Source organism: Ahaetulla prasina, chromosome 3, assembly GCF_028640845.1.
Source record: "Ahaetulla prasina isolate Xishuangbanna chromosome 3, ASM2864084v1, whole genome shotgun sequence".
Classification (NCBI taxonomy): Eukaryota; Metazoa; Chordata; class Lepidosauria; order Squamata; family Colubridae; genus Ahaetulla; species Ahaetulla prasina.
Window position 1 is genome coordinate 132,504,137 of NC_080541.1, and position 6,000 is coordinate 132,510,136.

Genomic DNA, 6,000 nt, shown 5'->3' on the forward strand with positions numbered 1-6,000 from the left:
TTTTTTGTAAGCGCCAAATTTCCAAAATTAGATTTGGGTCACGACCAAATCAGTTTGCGACCAAAGTTATGGAATGAATTATGGTTATGACCAGAGGTTCTACTGTAATGCATGCTGTAATAAGCACACAGGATTCAATATTAGAAGCTGAGGTGATAGCATAGTTCAATTAATTATTATAGCTAAAAAAAGACATTATAATTCAATCTTGGTCTGACTCTGAAAGCTAGAAATCTTTATACTGTATGAATTTCTTAAGAAACATCCGACTGCTCCGAGTCAGGCACTGAATGTTGCAATGGATGAACCCTTAATTTAATCCAGCAGGACCATAAATACCCTCCCATAGCAAATAAATGTCTGCACATGCACAGTAAAGGGGTTTTTCTCCTGACATAAACCATGATGGGAGAAGCCTGCTTACAATTGAATTTGCCAATGGGCCCCCATTTAAAAGTTGTATTACTTTTTCCTATTATTTCAGTTAGTATAGGACAAATGGCTGATTTAGATCAGGCGATTGTATTATTCATTCCTCCTTTAATTTCTCTTTTTGAGAATGAGTGATAGCTTTTGCCACTCACTGAAACCTCTGTGTGTGTGTGTATGTGTGTGTAGTGGCCCATGTGATAACATGAAATAATATTGTGCAGTTGCAATCAGTATTAATCCTTTGATACAATAAGCCTATTATTCAGGTAAGTTATCATGGGCTAAATGTGTTAATGCAGTTCTACATTTGTTGGAAATTGTTCTTCATTATTAAAAAGTCATTAAAAAGGAAAATAGGATGGGAGAGGTTCTTCATGCAAACTGCAAATAACAATAGCATTTAGACTTATATACTGTTCCAAGGTGCTTTAAAGCATTTTCTTGGCAATTTACAAATGTCAGCATATTGCTCCCAACAATCTGGGCCCTCTTTTTACTGACCTCAGAAGGATGGTGGACTGAGTCAACTTTGAGCTGGTCAGGATCAAATTCTTTGCTGTGGGCAGAATTTGCCTGCAATACTGCATTCTAACAGCTGCTTCTAAGATGAGAAGGTAGCAAAAGAGGTAGTATTGTGCTAAGGGATTGAAGTAGCTCCATTCTTAGGCCAGACTTAAAGCAAGTTTAAAATGCACTATTTTGATAATAAAGACAAAATTGATTTAAATTTTGCAATTAGCAAAAAGTAAATGACAAGATTTGAAGGAAAGAAGTGCAAAATGTTCTATGTACACATGGATGTTTTTCTATGGAGGTGATCATGTCTTGGAACACAATTTCCATTGATTTTAGGCAATAACACACTTGGCCCATATTCCACATAAGTTGATAGTAATAAACAGCAATCAATTATCAGCTATCTTCTGGATGTGTTTGACTGACATTCTCAACATTTGCACTGGAAAAAAAACATCTATAGGAGTTCAGGTTGGGGAATTGATTTAATTTATTCATCATTAAATTTATATGTTGCCCATCTCACTATCCAAATGACTTTGAGCCGCTTATAGTACAATAAAGAGACTAATAAAAAAACACATTGGAAACATTAAAATTAACAGGAATTAAATAAAACTAGGAAGCAAGTACACAAGTGGTATGGAGGCAGGACCTTCTCTCTTACTCTACCAGCCACCCCCAGTGTGAAATGCCTCCAAGGGCCCCAGGCCAATCCCAGAGCTTTGAGACCCTTATATTTCCATAGAAGAGTGTTCCTTTTGTGCAATGGACAGGAGTTTCCAATCAGGAACTCTTGTAGTTGCGTTATCTAAAGTTCTGCCAGTCTTTCAATCTTTTCTGATGCTGGTTCCAAAGGCAAAAATTATGAAAGGATAAACTCTGGTTGTACATATAAAATCCACATTCAAGCCTTTTCTTCATATGAACCCATAAAAGTCCCACTTGTCCCCTCCAATTTAAAAATATTCCAAATTTTATTATGATTATCAATGACATACAGATCCCATCCAACAAGGCCCGTTTTTATTTAAATTTCAGCCTACAGATTGATAATATACCTATCAGTAGTTCAGATCAGGGCAAATTTTCTTTCCAATCTTAATCCCATGTTCAATTTTACACTAGAATTTTACCCAACTGATTTTGTTACACTAATAAGTGGTAAGATGCAATTGATTCTCACAGAAATCTCTGGATCAACATTCTGTAAAAATTCAGCAAGGTGGGGAAAACACACAAAACATTTCTGGAATTCTTTTTTTTAACTCTTGCCTAACAATAACCATAAAGGAAGCATTTTTTTCTGTTTAATAAGTTTTTATATGTGTGTAAGTTTTTGCTTTCCCCTTGTGATGCATCTGATATATTGGTGTGTGTATGAGCACTTGGAAGCAGAAAGCAAGCTGAAATTCCTCACTGGGAGTAACACGATCAGGATTTGGAGGGGTAGGTAAGCTTAGACTGGAACAGTCAACCACTTTCCAAGTCCCTGCCTGTGTTTTTCTCCATAGTCCCAAGTCTCGTTTTTTAATTTGGCTTTTGCTTTGCTAACTTCTCTGATTATACTACTCTCGTTTCCATTCTGTTCTATCTTTTGGAAAGTTATCTAGCTGATCAATAGTCAGGACACACAATTTTCTCTACATCATTTCTTTCCAACATTCCACTAGATTGAAAGAAAGAAAAAAAAAGGTGTGCTATGGAATTCAGTTATATGGATATTTTAGAGATTTATCTGAAAGGAATTTTATGTAGTCAATGTAAATGAATAATTTGTCTACAGAAATATAGATCAGATTAGTAGAACACATAGATCACATTAAATTTACTTCGGCAAAAGTCAGTTGGTGGCAGAGATCAGCTGGTGGCTTCCACAACCTATATAACAGAAGGAAGGGAGGGAGCAAAGCCCAGCACCAAAACAGTATTTAACAAAATGTGCACCCAACCCAATGCTGCACAAAACATGCAAATGTGCATCTTGATATTATGTAAAATGATAAAAGTGTGCCATCTTGGGGTTCTGCAAGAGCCTAAAGACCTGGTTTTGCCAATCGGCCTGGAGACCAGCGGGAGGAATTCCATTCTGAACGTGGCCATCCACCCACGCCAGTCTCTGCTCTCCACCCATCCATCTTTTTTCATATTATATTGATTTATTATTCTCATTGTGTTCCTCGGTCGTTATTTTATTGTTCTATTATTTTTTTGTTTACACGCTTCATTTTTCTTTTTTTTTATTACTGTAAGCCACCTAGGGTAGCCCCCATGGTGAGACAACATTTAACAAATAACAAATAGCCATAGCAATTGGGACTGCTGGAATTGTCATCACTAGGCGATGAGATCACATGACATGCTTTGTGACTTCATTGCTTAGTGACCACAATCCTGACCCCAAATTGCCATTATAACCCGAGGATTACCTGTATATGAGTCAAGTGATATTTCTTTGCACAGTTTGGGAAGACTTCTGTATCATATATCTTAGGCTTTAGATGAGCTTCTGTTGAAAGATCTGATGGATTAGTTTAGAAATCAATCATGGAGGTAATCTATGTAGTCTACAAGCAGCATTTTTCCAGATTTGTAAAGAAATCTTTTTAGTCTTGACACCTGTCTTCATTTTTATTGTTTATATTCTTGTAGGAATGTAGAATGTAATATATATTGAAATTGTTACAAGTCCATAAGGAATGAAGAATTACAAACATGAGTTCAAGAATGATATCATTGTCAGTTCACACAAATAGCAATTTTGCCTTTGATATCTGTTTTCAGTTCAATCAATGCATAAAAAACACAGATATATTCTCTGTGGCAACCGAAAACCAAATTTTATGGTACAGCTTCTCAGGCTCTTGCCCAGTGAAATATGTCTCCACTTGCTAGTACTCGTTAACTCTCTCTGTACACAAAACAGAAGCTGGCTAAAATTAATGGCTTAGATGGTGATTTTAAAATTTAATGTGGGGCTGTGCTCATTTTAATTCAGAAGCTATAACTAATGCCAAGCACTTTATTAAGGCAATGTGTTCATGAAAAATTAAATACCCCGGCTTGGAGGAATTGTTGGCCTAGCAGGTTAAAGTTCACCCAGCATGCTGGCGGCAATTGTCAACGGTGCAATATTCCATGTAAATCAGATTTGGTAGATGTCAAATTCTGGCTATTCTAATGCCCTTATAATGAACACCACAGATTTTATTAAAAATTGCAATCATCAGCGGTGATTAACATTTTTTCCCCTCCCATGGCTATTTACTTTGCTACAAAAGACAATGTTACTCCAAAAGTAGCAAGAACCAGAAACAAGTGAATCTTCTGTTCATATTTTATAATGTTAGTTTTCCTCCTATAACAAGTTGTAAAGAAGTTGTAAAGAAATGGAACAATCAATATGGGTAAAAACGACTGTTCGCCAAGCAATAGTTCCATGATATGGTAGTTTAATTCATCAAAATAATGCTTACAAATTAGTTCAAATAATATTTAATCCATAAATGGAAGAGAAATTAATCATATTTCAAGGAGAATATGTGATTGCAAGACTTCATTTTTATTGCTCTTTTTTTTTTTGTATCAGCTAAAAGCCTTGACTGGTTATTCCAATAAACAGAAGAGATATCTTTCCTTTTGTTAAAGTTAAGTTATTCAGTACATATATATTCTGCCTTTCATCCTGAAGCTTAAAACTGCATCTGCACTATTTCTAGAGTGGCTGCTATGAAGTCACTGACAGTAGTATTATAAGCAGTGCATTAAATTAAACAATATAATAAAAGCAATATATAAAATAAAAGCACAAAAGATAAGAGTCAATCAAAAGAAGAGGTTTTTTTTTTTCTTAAATGGAAACATAAGGTGCACAATCCAGCTCTTATAGTTGCTTGTATTTTAGAATATCACAACCTAGCACCAGAAAAATCATTGCTCTGTTCATTTTCAATAACTTGCATTTCGGTTAGTCCTCCTTTCTTCCATTTATTTTTAGTGCAACTTGATATAAAATAACATCAGCTGGGTGTTGTGTGTGCATGTATTAAAAATATAAATCACATCGTAGCTTACCGCTATTTTGGGGGTATATGTTAGTTTCTTTTAATAAGTTAAAAAGACAAACCTCTTAACCTCTGCCATTGAAATCAATGGGGCTTAAATGAGCTTAATATGACAAAGATTGTAGCTGTCAATATGGCTGAGTGTTCAAGGAAATGTGGGCATTTACCCCTAGCTTTGATATTCTGCTAGAATGTTAACATCTTGAAGTGGACTGAGATTGAAATCCAGAAGTCTCTTTTAAAATTTGCAGTAACTCAAAGACATCAAGGAGCTGAGATGGAATAGCTGAAAAGAAATAAGAGTATGGTATGAAAAATGTGAAATGAAGTTGTTTGAGAATCATTAAAGTAGCCAAGAATGGTTGTAGCAGCTTGAGGCAATTGTGGTTTCATGTAATTTATTAGTTTATGGACAGGTAGTCCTCTACTTATGACTACAATTGGTACTGGACTCTCAATCCTTGAACAAAAGTGGCGATTAAGTGAGAGGCCCATGTAACTGCTTTTCTCAACAAACAAAATCCGGGCATTCCTAGTTGTGATCGTTAAATCATTAACTGATCCCAGGCCATAAAGCAGACAAGGCAAAAGAACTACCTGCTAAGAGAATATCAGCTCCTGGCAGGCATTTTGCTCTCAAACGTTTCTGTGACCCACCAAGGAATTTCCTCCATACACAGAGGAAAAATCCTTTTGCAAAATGATTGTGGAGTGCTTGGCAACCAGTTGTAAAGGCAAGCCTGTTAAGCACCCAAAATGCAGTCGTTTTGACTGGAGGCACAGCACATTTTTCAGTGGCTGGCAGTGCTTTATGCGCCATAAAGCAGACTTTTCAAGGCCATCATAACTTTAAGCATTGCTGTGCCTGAATTATCCACCTACTGAGCTCTTCTCAAGCACCTGTGATAAGCAGATGTTGTTGTTTGATGGTGTTAAAGGCATCGTTGCAAGATGTAAACTGTTCCAAGTAAAACTGTCTTTTGCAATT